Raw genomic sequence first — 17,931 nt, 5'->3', positions numbered from 1 at the left:
AAGATTATATTTTGCTTTCGATCGAAGTTAATAGTTGCAAGATCGCTTTTCCAGGATATGTTACATCAAGCACATCAACTTCACCATCCGCCCATGTAAATCGGGAGACCACATGACACTTTAAATTGCATCTTTTAGAGACCCAATCTGTAATATAGTTGGGTTTTAGTCCAGAGAAAATGTAGACATTTTCCAGGTCCTCAATGAGGCCATTCAAGGTTGAAGATTGAGGACTTGAGCATTTGAGTCATCAGCATACATTGATACTTTTGTCTCTAGTCCCTTAATTTTAAGCCCTTTAATGTTAACAATTCAATGGCCATAATAAAAAGGGTATGGTGACAGAGGGCAGCCTTGTTTTACGCCTCTTGACAATTCAAAGTTTTCAGAGAAGTAACCGTTATTTGTTATTTCAGTAGTTCATAAAGTTTATATCCCCATCTAAAATGAATCAATTACCAACCATAGTTCATCATGTGTAATTAGGCCTGTGTTGTAGATAGTTTAACAGGATTTTTTGGGGAGAAGGATATCACAAAATGTATCCTCAAGGGAGGTTGGAGAAACTTGACAAAATAACATTTGTTTAAAATATTTTACATCATCATTCAAAATCTCTGTTAGTGAGATAAAGATTTCTCCAGGTTTGTAAAACAATTGTAGGCTATTTTTGGTCGCAGATCTATATTAAAGGTTTATGGAGAAGTTGGCTCATTTTTTTTGCCATTCTCCATCCAATTTCCTGTTTTTTAGATAAATGAAACCTGATCTTTCCTGAATAAGTTCCTCAAACTCCTTTTGTTTTGCGTCATTTACACCTGTGGATCCCAAACTTTTTATAGTCCCGTACCCCTTCAAACATTCAACCTCCAGCTTCGTACCCCCTCTAGCACCAGGGTCAACGCACTCTCAAATGTTGTTTTTTTGCCATCATTGTAAGCCTGCCACACACACACACACTATACGATACATTTATTAAACATAAGAATGAGTGTGAGGTTTTGTCACAACCCGGCTCGTGGGAAGTGACAAAGAACTCTTATAGGACTATGGCACAAATAATGTAATAATAATAATCAATAATTTTGCTCTTTATTTAACAATCTTACATAGAAAACATTATTTGTTCATCAAAAATGGTGAATAACTCATCACAGGTTAATGAGAAGGGTGTGCTTGAAAGGATGTACATAACTCTGCAATGTTGGGTTGTATTGGAGAGAATCTCAGTCTTAAATTATTTTCCACACACAGTCTGCCTATATTTAGTTTTCATGCTAGTGAGGGCCAAGAATCCACTCTCACATAGGTACGTGGTTGCAAAGGGCATCAGTGTCTTGACAGCGCGATTTGACAAGGCAGGATACTCTGAGCGCAGCCCAATCCAGAAATCTGGCAGTGGCTTCTGATTAAATTCCATTTCCACAGAACCGCTTGTTGCAATTTCGATGAGGCTCTCCTGTTCAGATATCGGTAAGTGGACTGGAGGCAGGGCATGAAAGGGATAACGAATCCAGTTGTTTGTGCCGTCCGTTTCGGGAAAGTACCTGCGTAATTGCGCACCCAACTCACTCAGGTGCTTCAAAAAATCATACAGTGATGGAAAGACCTGTGTATTGTCCTTAATGCAGACAGAGAAGAGCTCCAACTTCTTAATCGTAGCCTCAATTTAGTCCCGCACATTGAATATAGTTGCGGAGAGTCCCTGTAATCCTAGATTCAGATCATTTAGGTGAGAAAAAACATCAGATAGGCCAGTCGTGTGAGAAACTCGTCATCATGCAAGCGGTCAGACAAGTGAAAATTATGCTCAGTAAAGAAAACTTTAAGCTCGTCTCTCAATTAAAAAAAACGTGTCAATACTTTATCCCTTGATAACCAGCGCACTTCTATATGTTGTAAAAGTGTTACATGGTCGCTGCCCATATCATTGCATAATGCAGAAAATACAAGAGAGTTCAGGGGCCTTGCTTGCTTTAACAAAGTTAACCATTTTCACTGTAGTGTCCAAAACGTCTTTCAAGCTGACAGGCATTCGCTTGGCAGCAAGATTAATCAATCAAATGTATTTATAAAGCCCTTCGTACATCAGCTGATGTCACAAAGTGCTATACAGAAACACAGCCTAAAACCCCAAACAGCAAGCAATGCAGGTGTAGAAGCACAGTGGCTAGGAAAAACTCCTTAGAAAGGCCAGAACCTAGGAGGAAACCTAGAGAGGAACCAGGCTATGAGGGGTGGCCAGTCCTCTTCTGGCTGTGCCGGGTGGAGATTATAACAGAACATGGCCAAGATGTTCAAATGTTCATAGATGACCAGCAGGGTCCAATAATAATAATCACAGTGGTTGTAGAGGGTGCAACAGGTCAGCACCTCAGGAGTAAATGTCAGTTGGCTTTTCATAGCCGATCATTCAGAGTATCTCTTCCGCTCCTGCGGGTCTGGGACAGGTAGCACGTCTGGTGAACAGGTCAGGGTTCCATAGCCGCAGGCAGAACAGTTGAAACTGGAGCAGCAGCATAACCAGGTGGACTGGGGACAGCAAGGAGTCATCAGGCCAGGTAGTCCTGAGGCATGGTCCTAGGGTTCAGGTTGTCAGAGAGAAGAAAGAGAGAGAGAGAGAGAGAGAGAGAGAGAAGGAATTAGAGGGAGCATACTTAAATTCACACAGGACACCGGATAAGACAGGAGAAATACTCCAGATATAACAGACTGACCCTAGCCCCCCGACACATAAACTATTGCAGCATAAATACTGGAGGCTGAGACAGGAGGGATCTGGAGACACTGTGGCCCCGTCCGACGATACCCCCGGACAGAGCCAAACAGGCAGGATATAACCCCACCCACTTTGCCAAAGCACAGCCCCCACACCACTAGAGGGATATCTCCAACCACCAACCTACCATCCTGAGACAAGGCTGAGTATAGCCCACTAAGTTCCCCTCCACGGCACAAGGTGGGGGGGGGCAACCCGGACAGGAAGATCACATCAGTGACTCAACCCACTCAAGTGACGCACCCCTCCTAGGGATGGCATGGAAGAGCACCAGTAAGCCAGTGACTCAGCCCCTGTAATAGGGTTAGAGGCAGAGAATCCCAGTGGAGAGAGGGGAACCGGCCAGACAGAGACAGCAAGGGCGGTTTGTTGCTCCAGTGCCTTTCCGTTCACCTTCCCCAAACTGGGGTATGTGCAATGCCGTCGGGGGTATGCCAACTTGAAACGGTCTTTACCTCGGTTTTTTGAAAATATGAATCACATTATTATTTGGCGTACCCCCGAGGGCATTGCACATACCCCAGTTTGGGAATACCTGCTCTAGGGCAATTGAGAAATCTGATTGAGCACCTTATTACTGATGAACGTGTTATGATCGTGTTTTGCTTTCTGCTTGCATTTTATGTAATTCAGGGCTCATCTGTAGGAGTCTCAGTATGACTCCCTGATAAAATAAAGGTACAAAAAAAGGTTAGAGTTAGGTTTTAAATAAAATTTTAAGAAGATAAATTGTAGAAATGGGCAGGGTTTATGACTTCCAGGCCATAGACTCTAGTGACGACCAAATTACAGCTCTTGATGTGTTTGTCACTGAACGACTTATGCCACATTCACATGCTGGTAGGAATTAGGAAACTCTGAAATTTCATGGTAAGCATTTTCAAATATGATGAAACCGGTCACATGGGTGAGAAACTGCATCCTTGCAAAGAATGTTGCAAATGCTACAGAACGAAGGCATGCTTGATCAGACATTCAAGTGTGCACTCAAGGAAACCAAATTACTGTAAAGTCTGTGGCAAATGTTTAGAAAGAAAGGAAGACTTGGCGAAACATACAGAGATACATACAAGAGAAATTATATTGCTGCAAAGACTGTTGCAAATGCTTCAACCAGAAACTAAACTTAACCACCCACAGGATGTCTCACAGATTGGGGAAACCTTATCGCTGCATAGACTGTGGAAAATGCTTCACTCGATCACAGGGCCTTAGAATGAATAGGACCATACACACGGGGAAGAAATCATATTGTGTCCAATATGCAATAAATGCTTTGCCTACCAGAGCCATTTAAAATACCAGCCTGTTCACACAGGGGAGAAACGTTGCTTCAAGTAAACTTGAGAAGACGTGATACTTTCACAACCAATAGAAAACTGTCATTGTGTTATAATTTGTTTTATGTGTTCACACATCACAACATGAATACGTTATGAATACATGAGTTAAGGTGCCAAGGTCTGAACTCAGCGGGCCACTTGTTTGTATATATTTGAAAATTAAATAATCTCTTTTTACTTGTGACAACACAACACTATACTGTAGATGGAGCAAGAAGGTGACAACTTGATAGAGTAAAAAACATCAGAACCAAATTTCTAAGAACATTCTACCTTCCAATTGTAGTGACCTACCCGCCAGGACACTGCTGGCTTCAGTTAGCCCACACCACTGTGTCTTACTCAGAATATTTACTGATTTCTTAAGACTGCAGTCCCTGCAACACTGTCATCTATATGTACAGAAAGCCCAGCAAAACTACTATTTGTTTAAAATACAGTATCTGTTTTTGACACAATTCAGCAAAGTACAAGTACATCTCTTGTTTTTTTGAATGGATGTAATTTGAATGCCTCATTTTCCTTTATTGTACATGATTACAATGATGGGTAACACTGGACATGTTTGATCATATCTTTATTCTTTGGTGTGGTTGGTTAAAACACTAATCTGTTTGCTATAGAGGGCTCCCGAGTGGCACAGCGGTCCAAGGCACTGCATCTCAGTGCTAGAGGCGTCACTACAGACCCTGGTTCGATTCCAGGCTGTATCACAACCGGCCGTGATTGGGAGTCACATGGGGCGATGCACACTAGTATTTTTTCAGAGTTCCCAGTTGTCTTGATCTCATTGAAGTCTGAGATTTCCCAGTTCCGAGTTTCCAGTTGTTTTGAACGCAGCAGAAGTCATACTGGATTGACAGCATGGCCAATGTATTCAACCTTTTCTGGCCCATGGTGTGTTGCAAGTGAATGTTTATCCTTTTAAGCTTGGAAAAGAGACCCTTGAACCCAGATCACACTCCTTCTCCACTGAATAGCAGGCTAGTGATTGGTTTGAAAAGCTTGCAATTAGCCACTGATTCCTTCTAAACCACTCATTGTTCAATTTGTGATTTCCAACTTGTTGTGTAATATTTATGTCCAATGGCTGATGAGCACTGATACGTTTTGTCTTTAATTTCTCTTCATATGACAAGGTTTGAAAAGGATTTGCCAGTAGATTGTCGACTTGATGACAACTGATGATGACTGCTAGCTAAGATTTTGAAAGTATGATATAGACATGATCAGTCCAATCAAAGCTACGGTAGATATAACATGATTTGTCGTAATTTTATCTGTGGCCAATGACCTTGATCCTGCTTGGATGGGAACTTGTAATGTAAATCTATGGCAGCACCCAACGGGCTTGAATTTTCAAGCTCTCCCCGTAGATTTTGCGGTAACATAGTGCCCCCATGAGTGACAGAACACTGAGCCAATCACAGTGCAACTAGGGAACATTACCAACCCCTACGCTCCGTATTTTCCACTGGCTGTCCCACCACCACAGAAAGCACTGAGCTAGGCTGAAACACTTGCATTTTGTTGCTGCCTTACTCAAGACAGCAAAAAAAGAGACCATGTTTGTATGTGGCTTTATTAACACAATTATTATAATTTTTTACATTGTTTGCAAACGGATTAATGCCAAAATAACATTCAAAACAGGCAACAATAAAATAAACTATACATATGCAGTACCAGTCAAAAGTTTGGACACACCTACACATTCAAGGGGTTTTCTCTCTTTTTTAACTATTTTCTACATTGTAGAATAATAGTGAAGACATCAAAACTATGGGCTCAAACCACCCAGTTTCTAATACTGATTTGTATCACTGTTGAAAACAAAGACCCCCCCGACAGCTCGAGACTTGCGCTGCAACTGTGACATCCGTACCCGACCCTGGACCAGCACGGAGTACACTGATTGGTGGGAGCGGGAAGTGATGAATGAGTTCCAGCCCTCTGATTGGCTGGAGAAGTTCCGCATGAGCCAGGAGACCTTCTTCCTGTGTGGCAAGCTGAAACCCCGCCTGGCTCGCCAGGACACCTACTTCCGCCAGGCGCTTCCGCTGGAGAAGCGTGTGGCGGTTGCCCTGTGGCGGCTGGCGTCCAACATTGAGTACCGCACTATCAGTGGGCTGTTTGGCGTGGCCAGCTCCACGGTGTGTAAGTGTGTGAGGGACGTGTGTCATGCCATCGTCACACTACTCCGGCCCGTCTACCTATGCTCGCACAGCGTACAGGAAGTGGAAGACTGCGCGTCACTTCCTGTCTCACTGGGGCTTCCCTCACTGCGTGGGCGCCGTGGCAACCCTATTGAAAGGGACAGGTGGCTATTTGAGACTCAGCGTTTAATTGAAGTTTTACAGTATGTGGTTGTGTCTGACTGCCTGTCTGTCTGTGAGTTAGTAACAGTCATCTGCCTGTCTGTGAGGTAGTAACACTCCTGTCTGTCTGTTAGGTGGCTGTGAATGGGCTGGGTCAGTTCTGGGACGTCTGTGCTGGTTTCCCCAGCAGCACTGAGCCGACGGCCATCTAGCAGAACTCAGCACTTTGGGCGTCGGCATCTGAGGGTGGGCTGTCACCTGATCCACCCCCGAGCTTCATGGGAAAGCCCCTGAGGTATCATTAATGCTATTATTATTATTTACCCTTTTAGATAGTGCTATCATTGTTACTTGTATAAGTATGACCAAAGTAGTAGTCCTGTGCTACAATTATTATCCCTCTGGTGACCTGTGTCCTACCAGTTAAATTGACTGAGAGCACATTGTCTTGTCCAGATATGTGTTGTTGGGGGAGCCAGGGTACCCCCTCCAGCCCTGGCTGATGAAGGCCTATTCCAAGAAGGAGGAGGATGATGTGGAGGAAGAGGAGGAGGAAGGAGGGCTCGCGGAGTCCCGGAGAGCCTTCAACCAGGCAGGTATTATTTTCAACAACGCAAAACAGAATCACTCATGGATTAGAATCAAAAGTAGTAACGTGTAAAAAAAAAAAAAAGAAGAATAATCCCAATTTCAATGAACATTTCACACGTTTTACACAGTTGTGAGCTAAATGTACACAGACTGTAGTAGACCCAGAGTTTTGCTGCAGTAAATCCATAAAAATAAAAAATGAAGTTTATCAACATTTAACCTGGTTACTTTGTCTCCTGCTGTAGCGATTTGTGTGGGCGTGGCGCATTGTGGCGGTGGCGCTTCTTCGCCTGCGGGCGCGCTGGCAATGCCTGAGCAAGAGGAACGACTGCAGCCTGGTGCCCACCATGATCATGGCCTGCTGCATCCTGCACAACGTGTGTGAGGTGCATGAAGATTTGTTCCGGGGGGAATGGCATGGCGAGGTGACCAAGGGAGAGAACCCCCAGCCTGGTCACACTGCGGCCCATGCCCCCTCTCCCCCTGGAACTTCAGACCACCTCCAGGGTGAGGAGGTCAGACAATTGTTCTGTGACTACTTCCAGCAGCCACAACTACAACAACAGGACTAATGGAATGGACGGTGTTGTGATGGGGAAAGAGGGAACATTTCTTATCATTTTTTTTCCCACAAGATTCTCACGGCAGTATACATAGCCCTGGCCAGCATTCCAGTTACTGTTCCTACAATCTCTATCAGCCTGTATTCATAAAGCGTCTCAGAATAGTAGGTAGCGCTGATCTAAGATCAGCTTGGACTTTTAGATCATAGTGAACAAGATTATATGGACAGGGGGGACCTGATCCTAGATCAGCACTCTCTCTCTTGAGTGTAACTCCTCTCTGTTCCTGTTTCTTTGTTTTTGTTCTCTCGTAGGTTGTTTTTGTGTCTAAATAGTTGTGTAGCACAGTGTTTATGTGCATTTTGCGCATATGGTGTATATAGTCATGCTTTTTATTGATGCACAATACAAGTTAGATTTTCTGTTCTGTCACTACATTTGTTTCTATGGTTACACTGACATTGTTCTATGCCCTGATTTGAACCCCCCCCCAAAAAACAACTTTTTCTAGCTACCTAGTACCTACACTACACTTTTTCTAGCTGTAAATAAGATCTATGGTCTCCAATCTCTTACTCTCCCTCTACTGGAAGAAATCCTAGTGGAAACACTTCTGGCTAACGGATCTGCCCTCTTAGCAGAGAATGTGGACATTCTTGTCTTTCTGAAAAATTACTTTCAAATAGAATGACTGTCACTGAATATAAACTGAAAGTGAGCAGGCCTACAGTGCATTTGGAAAGTATTCAGACCTCTTTACTTTTGCCACATTTTGTTACATTGCAGCCTTATTTAAAAAATATATATATATTTTTTTTACCCTCATCAATCTACACACAATACCCCATAGTGACAAAGTGAAAACAGGTTTTTTATCAATATTTGCAAATTTATTACAAATAAAAAACAGAAATACCTTCTTTACATAAGTATTCAGACCCTTTGCTATGAGACTTGAAATTGAGCTCAGGTGCATCCTGTATCCATTGACCATCGTTGAGATGTTTCTACAACTTGATTGCAGTCCACCTGTGGTAAATTCAATTGATTGGACATGATTTGGAAAGGCACACAGTTGACAGTGCATGTCAGAACAAAAACCAAGCCATGAGGTCGAAGGAATTGTTGTGTCGCGGCACAGATCTATGGAAGGGTACCAAAAATTGTCTGCAGAATTGAAAGTCCCCTAGAACAGTGGCCTCCATCATTCTTAAATTGAAGAAGTTTGGAACCACCAAGACTCTTCCTAGAGCTGGCTGCCCGGCCAAACTGAGCAATCGGGGGAGAAGGGCCTTGGTCAGGGAGGTGACCAAGAACCCGATGGTCACTCTGACAAAGCTCCAGAGTTCTTCTGTGGAAATGGGAGAACCTTCCAGAAGGACAACCATCTCTGCAGCATTCCACAAATCAGGCCTTTATGGTAGAGTGGCCAGACGGAAGCAACACTTCCGTGAAAGGCACATAACAGCCCGCTTGGAGATTTGCCAAAAAGCACCTACTGGACTCAGACCATGAGAAACAAGATTCTCTGATCTGCTGAAACCAAGATGCAACTCTTTGGCTTGAATGCCAAGCATCACATCTGGAGGAAACCTCGCACCATCCCTACGGTGAAGCATGGTGGTGGCAGCATCATGCTGTGGGGATGTTTTTCAGTGGCAGGGACTGGGAGACTAGTCAGGATTGAGGGAAAGATGAACGGCGCAAAGTACAGAGAGATCCTTGATGAAAACCTGCTCCAGAGCGCTCAGGACCTCAGACTGGGGTGAAGGTTCACCTTCCAACAGAACAGCAACCCTAGGAACACAGCCTCTGAATGTCCTTGAGTGGCACAGCCAGAGCCCGGATTTCAACCCGTATTGTGTGTAGATTGATGAGAAGAAAAAAATTCCTTCATAATGCTGTAACGTAACAAAATGTGGAAAAAGTCAAGGGGTCTGAATACTTTCCATATGTGCTGGTGATTTTAATTGATTGTGGTCTACTGCAGTTAAATGTATGTTGTAATGAACATGATTTCCCTTCTGTGCCGAACACCCGTTATACCCCTAGACTAGATCTTTTTACAACATTTTACATTTTAGTAATTTAGCAGACACTCTTATCCAGAGCAACATACAGTAGCAATTAGGGTTAAGTGCCTTGCTCAAGGGCAGATCGATATATTTTTCACCTAGTCGGCTCAGGGATTCGAACCAGAAACCTTTCGGTTACTGGTCCAACTCTTAACTGCTAGGCTTCCTGCCACCACAAAGCTTTAAATAGGGTCTATAGTCTGTAATATATCTCTCTCCCAGGGTTGAGTACAGCATATTTGTCTATTATATTTCTCCAGCATGAATCTGGCCTCGACCCAAGGAGACATGGTTATACTAGACTGATGCACATAGACATCATAGTTTGGTATGTCCCCCCAATCCTCCTTGGAGAATTTCACTGCCTATTGGTAGGTCTCATACTCCATAAAGACAAGTTTGCCTTTGGAGTAGAAGCCAATCCAGGAATAGTAGAAAGCGTCCTTCCGTTGATCAATGTACTTCCTGACGTAAAGTCGAGCACAGGCCTTTCCATCTTTAACCCAGCTGCAGACTGGCTTCACAGAGCAATAAATAAAGGGGATCCTCCCCACTGGCGTTGTGAAACTCAGGACCCCTCCATATCAGGACCACCAAAACCAATGAGAGTTCTCCTGGTGCAGCCCGGCCTGCAGGCTGGGATTCAGGAGCACTGAGGTGTCGTAGCTCCCAGGGTCCCCGACCCTGACCACGGTGTAGTCCAGCCTCTCTTGTTCTTATGAAGCACCCCTAGTCCAGGAGCCTTCTGGGGATGTCCGTCCATCTGATCTGGGCTCTCCCTCTCTATGTGCTCTTTATTTCCAGATTCATCCTGACAATGTTGTTGCTCATTACCCCAGCACCCTGCAGTCCACCGTACGGACGAATGAAATCCTCTCCACTGAATACAAAAATCAGCAGCAGTGTTATCCCTGCCGAGGCACCCCAGCTGACTCGCATCTCTTTTATAGCTACTTCAGATTTCACCTGGCGTCATTCCAGGGAGCTCCCGGAATCTTTGGATCTCTCTGAGGAGGTTGTGCGTGACCTCTTAGGTGTTGTTGTCCCTAGAATCCAGGGAGTTGTGGACGCTTTTAGTGACGTAAGCAGGAAGTGCGTTGTTGTGGTTGCCCCTGTGGTTGAGATTTCCCAGTGTGTCGTATTCATCCCCGCCTGGATAAGGTAACATACGTTCATAGTTGTAATAGTGATGAAAGCTGTAGTCTCCCCTGTTTGGTTCAAAGGGGGGGACTACTGATGTTGCCATCGTCGTCGAAGGCGATATTGTGAGCGAACAAGTGCAGCAGCGTGAGGCCGTAGTGAGGGAAAGGCCAACCAAAGGCTACGTTCATCAGGTCTCTGATTAGATTGAGCAGATAAGGATTCCTCTTTCCAGGGTCAAAAGTGAAGTGTAAGCTGAAACGGTTGAACTAACCAGGCATATTTATGTCTAAGTCATAACTTTGGCAAACACTCCTTCTTTAGAGTTACTGGGTGTGCAGGCTTTTGCTCCAAACCTTCTCTAATAGTCAGCTGCTCTTCAGAACCTTTAGGTTTGGCCACCAATGGTGGAAAGAAATCAACTCGATGAGAGATTTCTGTGATTGGGCACTATTGGTATTGGGTTGAGTTGAGTTAAGTCCTCTTATCTCCCATTGCTCTAACCCCCTCAACCCCCAAACCTAGTGGCCTATCAAAGCTGAACTAGGTGCAACTCCTTTGCCCATGAGGCCCTGCGTGACAGTCCTAGACCTAGAGGGTCGCTACAATATAAACAAATATATAAAGACGTATAAACTATTTCGAAAATATAATACCAGTACCCTGAATGTCTTACCTTGTCTATGTCTGCAGCAGGCTTGTAGTGAAGTGAGCAGACTACTGACTGAGGCTATTGACTCTGTGTTGTTTGACTTTGTCTTCTCTTTAGCTGTAGCCTCCCTCTCAACAGGGTCATCACTAGTTACCACCCCCCCGCCTATTTCAAAAATGTCTCTTCTGAATAAAATGGGATTTTAAACCTAACTTTAACCCCACTGCTAAACATATGCCTAAACTTAAATTAAGAACAAAAAGCTTATTTTAGTTTTCAGGAATTTTTACGGTATAACCAAACTACAGACTTATAGCCAGATATATACTTTGTGGCTGTGCTATCTAGTGGAAACCCCTCAACAGTCGCCTCAGAATGGAAAGGGAATGTGATCTACGCTTGGAAAGGGAACCTCAAACTCCCGCTTCTTTCCAGTGATGTGTATCCCATCATACCCAGGTCCCATACCCATCATTGATAGATTTATAAACACTGTGTCTTTCCCTTGACCTTGATTCAAATGTGTGGTTCATATTTTAAGGCTCCTGCTGTTATTTTCAATTTGTATTTATCTCAGCTTTTTCAGGGACCCCGAAATCTCTCGAGGGCCTGCCCCATTTGAGACTGTAATTATGTAAATGGCCACATGATGTCATTACACTTCTTCAAAGGTTTTGCCCACTACATTTGCTTTATCTTCATTGTGATTCTATTTATTTATTCTGTTGTTTTTTATATGCTGTAATGGTCTCCAAAGAAATTGTTATCAGTGTTCAAACCTTTATTAAAAATTGGGTACTAGGGGGTATCTTGCCCCCTGGAGCTAACTGCCCCCACCCCCTGTAATTCACATTAAGACCACAAGATTTCACCAAATTATTTTCCCAACATATTCCTGGCTGCCACTGCTCTTGCTCAACACATTGTTTTTATTTATTTTATTTAACTTGGCAAGTCCCTCTGTGATTCCCTCTGTGTCATCAAAACTTTGGGAGATATTTCAACAAAATGCTTGTGGTAAGTTTATCTATAATTTTTTTATTTTGAAAAAGTTGTAGATATATTCTAATGAAGTTAGAACTATACTTTTTTAAATATAAAAGTAGGAACGGCTTAAGATAAATAATCCACTTGTTTAGAGAGAAAAATGTAGATAATTTTTTGTAAAGTAGTAATATGTTGGATGAGTGTGGGTAACTGACACCTTGGGGGCGAGTTACCCCTTTATGGTTATGAATGGGTTTCTAACTTTCATTTAGACAATGACTAGCCTAGTTAGTGAAGTTGCTAGTTAGCATAAACTAGCGCTATCAGTAAATGCTAGCCAGCTAGTTAGTTAGCATTAGCTGCTAGGAGTGCTAGCGAGCAACCTCACTACCAATTTCGCATTGTTTGTCACTTATTTTGTACATGTTGCTGCTACTGTCTCTTATGACCGAAAAGAGCTTCTGGATATCAGAACAGCGATTACTCACCTCGAACTAGACAAAGATTTTTTTCTTTCATGAGTCTGACGCAAAGGATATGCTGTTTCTCCGAGACCAGGCCCAAATCATTTGCGTGAGGAAAAGAGAGGTACAGGGAACGGCGATCGGGGTGCCTTGTGAGAATTCGTCGGCAATTGGGTAACCCGTCTCTTTTTTTTTTTTTTTATTGTCACATGCGCCGAATACAACAGGTGTAGACCTTACAGTGAAATGCTTACCTACAAGCCCTTAACCAACAATGAGGTTAAGAAAAATACCTAAAAAAATAAGAAATAAAGTAACAAATAAATAAAGAGCAGTAGTAAATAACAATAGCGGGGCTATGTACAGGGGTAATGAGTCAATGTGCGGGGGCACCATTGTTGAGGTAATATGTACATGTAGGTAGAGTTATTCATTCTTAAAGTATAGGGGGCAGTATTTTCACGGCCGGATGAAAAACATACCCAAATTAAACTGGTTACTACTCTGGCCCAGAAACTAGAATATCCATATTATTAGTAGATTTTGATAGAAAACACTCTGAAGTTTCTAAAACTGTTTGAATGATGTCTGTGAGTATAACATAACTCATATGGCAGGCAAAGACCTGAGAAAAATCCAACCAGGAAGTGGAAAGTCTGAGAATTGTAGTTCTTCTTTTGAATCTCTATCGACACTACAGTGTCTGTGGGGTCACGGTGCACTTCCTAAGGCTTCCATTGGCTGTCAACAGCCTTCAGAAAGTTCTTTCAGCATTCTCCTGTCACTGGGCAGAGAATAGTAGCTCAGTCAATCAGTGGACTGCCTGGGGACAAAGGGATTGGATATGCGCAATCCCGCGGGTGCGCCGTTCCTGCTTTTTCTTCTTGAATGAATATGCTATTGTCCGGTTGGAATATTATCGCATTTTTACGTTAAAAATACCATAAAGATTGATTTTAAACAACGTTTCACATGCTTCTAAGAACGGTAATGGAACATTTTGACTTTTCGTCTCTGGTACCGCGCTCGCACGTTATGCCTTTGGATAGTGCTCTGAACGCATGAACAAAACGGAGGTATTTGGACATAAATATGAATTATTTCAAACAAAAACAACATTTCTTGTGGAAGTAGCAGTCCTGGGAGTGCATTCTGACGAAGATCAGCAAAGGTAAGAGAATATTTATAATACTAATTCTGAGTTTAGGTGACCCCGAACTTGCCGGGTGTCTGTATAGCTTGCTGTGATGGCGAGCTATGTACTCTGAATATTGAAAAATGTGCTTTCTCCCGTAAAGCTATTTTAAAATCTGACACAGCGATTGCATCCAGGGGTAGTCTATCTAATTCTTTAAAGAATTGTTATATATTTTGTCAACGTTTATGATGAGTATTTATGTAAATTGATGTGCACATTCACCAGTAGTTTTGGTGGGAATACATTTTCTGAACATCACGCGCCAATGTAAAATGCTGTTTTTGGATATAAATATGAACTTTATCGAACAAAACATACATGTATTGTGTAACATGATGTCCTAGGAGTGTCATCTGATGAAGATCATCAAAGGTTAGTGCTTCATTTAGCTGTGTTTTGGGTTTTTGTGACATATATTCTTGCTTGGAAAATGGCTGTGTGGTTATTTTTGTCTATGTACTCTCCTAACATAATCTAATGTTTTGCTTTCGCTGTAAAGCCTTTTTGAAATCGGACAATGTGGTTACATTAAGGAGAAGTGTATCTTTAAAATGGTGTAAAATAGTCGTATGTTTGAGAAATTGAAATTATTATATTTTTGCTGTTTTGTATTTCACGCCATGCTATTTCACTGGCTGTTGAATAGTGTGGGACGGTCACGTCCCACCTAGGCCAGAGAAGTTAAAGTGACTATGCATAGATAATAACAGAAAGTAGCAGCAGTGTAGAAGGGGGGGGGGATGCAAATAGTCTGGGTAGCCATTTGATTAGCTGTTCAGGAGTCTTACGGTTTCAGGGTAGAAGCTGTTTAGAAGCCTCTTGGACCTAGACTTGGCGCTCCGGTACCGCTTGCCGTGCAGTAGCAGAGAGAACAGTCTATGACTAGGATGGCTGGAGTCTTCGGCAATTTTTAGGGCCTTCCTCTAACACCGCCCTGGATGGCAGGAAGCTTGTCCCTGGTGATGTACTGTGCCTTGCGGTCGGAGGCCGAGCAGTTTCCATACCAGGCAGTGACGCAACCCGTCAGGATGCTCTCGATGGTGCAGCTGTAAAACCTTTTGAGGATCTGAGGACCCATGACAAATCTTTTCAGTCTCCTGAGGGGGAATAGGTTTTGTCGTGCCCTCTTCACGACTGTCTTGGTGTGCTAGGACCATGTTAGTTTGTTGGTGATGTGGACGCCAAGTAACTTGAAGCTCTCAACCTTAGAAAATAAACTTCTAAATAAAAACAGGCTGCGTGCCTTGATTTGAGGGCAGCACAGATTAAATGTACTGTTGCGTAACAATAACATTATGGAATGGAGTGAACATTCTACCATCACATGCATAAAAGAAGAAGAAAATAAAACACGCTGGGGCGACCGTTAGATATTTGGAACTCACGCATGAAAGGGTTAAATGAACTACAATTCTATCAGGCAGGTTGCTTTTAAAATCCTCCAACAGCATCAACTCCAGAATATCAACAAAGGTGTTAGCTTTGCTGGCTGAACACCAGCGATTAAATAGAGACTCTTTGTCCCTAGCAAATGCAAAAGTACAGTGAGAGGGTTTTCTGTGATTCCTGAAGTGCTGCCTATAAACTTCAGGCACCACAACATGGTTGTCTTACCTATATCGTACTGTAAACTGTCTTCCAGGGAGAGAGCGGCTGCTACTTTCTGGGCTTTCCCAGACAATTTACATTGCAACAGGAGCGGCCAAACCTCGAGTAGCCAATGCAGTGCAGCGGCCACACGTTCAAAAGCAGAGAGATAGGAATCAACTTCCGACTCCCGACTTCGAAGTGGGCTTGATGACTGGCAGGTTGTGGAGTCGCACTGGAGCCAGCATCTAGCTCCAGTTGTCGGATCCTCACCTCCTTGTCGGCTTCTATTTCCATTTTCCTAATTTCTAAATCAAACTCGAGCTGTCTAACGTGCTCTTTATCTTTTAGCTCCATTTCCAAACGGGCCAGCCTCACCTTTAGCCTAGTGGTCCCGTCTGAACGACCCGAAGCAGAAGAAAGGGTAAAATTGGGGCAATGTAAAGGGGGTACGAGCAACCCCCTTCCTCCGACTTGTAATCGGAAGGTCTACCCGTCTCCTCTCCTGAAGCCTCCCTCTGCTCATCTTCCAACGAGAAAATTTGTTTTTCCACTAAACCCTCCCTGACTAGCGCCAAAAGCTCAGCCTTTAGGGCTTTTTCAGGGATGAAGAGTCCATAATGGTCAGCTATGGCACAAAGGTCTACTTTACGCAACCCCAACAACCGATCAACAGAGGGCGCTTCAATAAAATTGGAGATGGCTGAGGCAGCCATCTCGTACACAGCAGCCTACTGAACACACGTAAACTAAACAGTCATCCAAACTCACAACCTTACCACCACGTCTCAATCACCAATCAGAGAGCTCAGAACAACGGGGTCCTGTGGATTTAATAATTCCGGATGAGCCCCCATTACGTTACGTACTCCTCTTGGAGGGGGGAACGCAACACCCTGCTACATCTCAACTCCCCGTGGAGTGAAAAAGTATGTGATCATAGGTGCGGGGAAGGACAAATGAGGCAGAGAAAAATACCATTTACAGGGAATTTATTGTTCCTTAACACGGTAATGTGGGGAAAAGTGATTGGACGGAACTAAAGCAAAGAAAGTAAAAATTAAAGAGTCCCCTCTTCTACCTTACCTGCCTTCCCACTTCTTACCTAACCTTTAGCACCACCTGGCGCACTAACCAAAATACAGGGGGTGGTCCGCCTAGGTCTTACCTAGTGTGCATAGACAGATTAATACTACGGGTTAGGCATGCCCGCAGGCCTCTTGCCTAAACAGGTGCATTCCCCTTCCCCCCCTGGGAACATATGAAACAGAATAATTTACCAATAATTTAAGTGAACAATTTCACTAACCAAAAAGACACTAAGTCCTACTGGCATACACATAACTCTGAAGGAGAGGCTACAAAATAATATCAAAAACTTTCACTGACCAACAACCAACACAGGACATAAAAAGAAGCTCTCCTCCCTGACGAAGGAACACTGGAGTTTATTAAGCTGGAGAAGGAGTTGGTAATGAAGAGCCAGCTGTTTCCCCTGGCGAGAGGGAGGGGTCAGAAATCCAATCAGCAATGCAATCACTGGAGAATAAACTGGATGAGCTCCATTCAAAACCATCCTACCAACTGGATATTAAAAATGAAAGTCGTGTTTGAACGACGACGCAGATAATATACAGTTGGCTGGGTTTTCTGTGCATCGGCAGGACAGAACTGCTACGTCTGGTAAGACGAGGGGTGGTGGTGTGTGTCTATTTGGCAATAACATCTGGTGCATGATGTCTAATATTAAGGAAGTCTCGGGGTATTGCTCGTCTGAGGTAGAGTACCTCATGATAAGCTGTAGACCACACTGTCTACCAAGATAGAGTTTTCATAAAATATTTTTTCATAGCCGTCTATTTACTACCACAAACCGATGCTGGCACTAAGACTGCATTCAATGAGCTGTATAAGACCATAAATAAACAAGAAAATGCTCATCCAGAAGCGGTGGCCGGGGACACATTTTTAATGCAGGAAAACTTAAATCTGTTTTAACTAATTTCTACCAGCATGTCATGTGCAACTAGAGGAAAAATCTCTAGACCACCTTTACTCCACCCACAGAGACCCATACAACGTTTTCCCTTGCCCTCCATTTGGCAAATCTGACCATAATTATATCCTCCTGATTCCTGCTTACAAGCAAAAACTAAAGAAGGATGTACCAGTGACTCGCTCAATACAGAAGTGGTCAGATGACGCGGATGCTACGCTACAGGACTGTTTTGATA

Source organism: Salmo salar, chromosome ssa17, assembly GCF_905237065.1.
Source record: "Salmo salar chromosome ssa17, Ssal_v3.1, whole genome shotgun sequence".
In the NCBI taxonomy this organism is placed as follows: Eukaryota; Metazoa; Chordata; class Actinopteri; order Salmoniformes; family Salmonidae; genus Salmo; species Salmo salar.
This window is presented reverse-complemented; position numbering follows the sequence as displayed.